The sequence below is a fragment of the Octopus bimaculoides genome, chromosome 2 (genome assembly GCF_001194135.2).
Source record: "Octopus bimaculoides isolate UCB-OBI-ISO-001 chromosome 2, ASM119413v2, whole genome shotgun sequence".
NCBI lineage: Eukaryota > Metazoa > Mollusca > Cephalopoda > Octopoda > Octopodidae > Octopus > Octopus bimaculoides.
In genome coordinates, this window is record NC_068982.1 from 99617510 (window position 1) to 99620133 (window position 2624).

General features: G+C 39.4%; 1 non-coding gene across 1 annotated transcript; it reads left to right on the forward strand.

The window, feature by feature from the left end:
- Nucleotides 1–2259: 2259 nt before the first annotated feature.
- On the forward strand, nucleotides 2260–2341 carry Trnas-aga (transfer RNA serine (anticodon AGA)). Its single transcript has one exon. It is a non-coding gene; the product is annotated as a tRNA-Ser (tRNA).
- Nucleotides 2342–2624: the final 283 nt, after the last annotated feature.

Consider the following 2624-nt stretch of genomic DNA (forward strand, 5'->3'; position numbering starts at 1 on the left):
GTTCCCTGAAAACAATGGCGTTACCCTAAACATCAACAAAGCTTCCTACTATGCATAAAAAACTAATTTCCCATCAAAAGTTGTTCCATCCATTTCTCATCTATTGGATCAGTAGTTCTCTATCAAATCACACCTTCGCGTCATGTGTTGCCGGAAATATTTCTGTCTCACTCTCAGTCATGTCTAACGTGCACCAGGCCTTAGTTTTATTTCTTACTCTCTTTTAAAGCATCAACTGCCAACTTGCCATCACATCTACAACGCCTGCTCTTATGCAGATGATATGACTCTTCATCCACCCTAACCTTCTTCAACTATGCATTATCTTCTCACAACCAAGACACCACAAATCAAAGTTACACTGTCTTTGAACGGACACCTTGAGAGCATTCCCCAGCTGGGTCATGCCAATGTTGTCTCTTTTAACTATATAAAAAAGCTCAAGTACTACCCATATCATGGAAACATTATCGCATCATGTACCTCTAAATATAAGTTGCACTCAATTAGAGCCCTTACTCGACCTCCCTACCAACGAGAATTTCTCCAAAGCAAAAACACAACCTTAACTTAGCTTGGACAGGTTCACCAAAACTGTTGGTTTTTTTGGGTTTTTTTCAGAGCCAGAAAATATTTCAGTCTCCACTTACTATGGTTCTATCGCACTAACTTTCAATATCTGGAGACAGTCATCAAATATGACGTTCTTTAACGCTGCATCTATTAATCTTCTTAACGACCACCAATACTGCTTCCGTGGGGCCAGATCTACTACAAACCTACTATTGTATGTCATTTACCAGTAAGGCTCTTGCCCGTGAGAAATTTTATGAAAGCAATGTTGCCGCCCCCAACATCAGTAAAGATTTCGACCTTGTCTGATATGCCAATCTTCTCTCGAAACTACCTGCTTATGAGTATGATCCAACAATCATATCAAGGATCAGAGATTCCCGTTCACGTTGCACTACTACTAGTCTTCTCCTAGTCCTACAATCTATTAACCCTAGTGTGCTACGAGGTTCTGTTTTGTTACCCACATTCTAATTTTTCCACATCAATGACCAACTAGCCGTCACATCAATGCCATGATGCCAATTTTCATGCCCGTCTCCTCTCTCCTCTCTTTCAATGGCAAACACAAGCACTGTTCATTTCAAGAATACACCGTCGCACCACACCCTCCTTAAGCATAAGCAATACCCACTTAGTGCTTTTTGTGATTATCTCAAACTGTGGACCTCAGACTGAATGAGATCCACAATTTGGACGCGAACGCACAACTACGACGTAGCTAATGCTGTATCGTTAAAAACTTACTCTTTTGTAGGAAACCAGAAAATACTTCAAGCCTTAATTACTGACTCTCTTAAAGCTCAAGTGAGGCCTACAATGCTTCTATATCTGAAACAGGGTTGCTGTCCCTCTTACAGGTATTCTACACTGAATCCAGTAAAAAACCACTCGATTAACTGGCCTAAAGTCACCCACAGACAGCGCTTTCCAACTTCTGGGGATTTTAATAAGATTTATGTTTCCCCTCTTAGCCGCGTCCTCCAGTTGGTGAACCCCTGGATTAAATTATATAAAAAAAAATTGAATTAGCTTAAACTTGAACTTGTAACAGTCACGGACTGGAGTTACCAGGAAGGTTATTCTCGTAATCCGTCTTAAATTCGCAAATTTGAACAATGGGGAGACATGAGTTTAGCAGAAACGTTAGCGTTCCTGTCTCCACCCCAGCATAGAATCTTATTCCTATCTGCAAAAATTTTTTTAATGATTTGAGTTAACACAGACCACCTGCAGTTTCCTTAGTCTTTTCTTTTTTCTCTTTTCTTTTTTTTTTAAGTACGATAAGTTAGTTTAACAGAGTTTATTTATTTGTCGTTATCTTTCACCTTAGTTACGAAGTTTAACTCAGTTACCAAGACATACTGTCTCTTTATTCAAAGTGAAGTTAAAATAGTTATGTAGAATAAACAAATGTAACAATGTCAGATAGAGTGCTTGCGTCTGTGTGTGTGTGTGTACGAAAGTGAGTGTGCGCTCACGCAAATGTGTCGGGGCGTCCGTGCACTTGTGTATGTTCGCGTATGTGTCTATGCGTACTCGCTGAGAGAAAGATATACATAGAAGGAATTCAGAGTAGGGTAAAGTAATCAGTAAATGATTCAGTACTTACAAACAGCTGCTAACATGAAACTACTAACTGACAAAGTCAGTATATAGTACATTAATTTTAACTGTTTAGTAGTAGTCGTCGTGGCCGAGTGGTTAAGGCGATGGACTAGAAATCCATTGGGGTCTCCCCGCGTAGGTTCGAATCCTACCGGCGACGAAGAGATTTTTTATTTTTCTACTAAAAGATGCTAATGAATTTAATGCTTCATTATCATGCTTGTGACTTTTATTCTCTCCTATTTTATTGTTCATATACCATTCCTCTATATATTTCTTTTCTCACTTTTACTCCGTCTCCGTCCATGTTCAATTTGTATAATTCTCAAGTTACGTCTCTTGCTGTTTTCCTTTTTCAGCGCCTTCTGTAACTGTCTTTTTTACTTGTTTCAGTCATTGGACTACGGCCATGCTGGGGCACCTTTGAACCGTTTTAGTCGAAC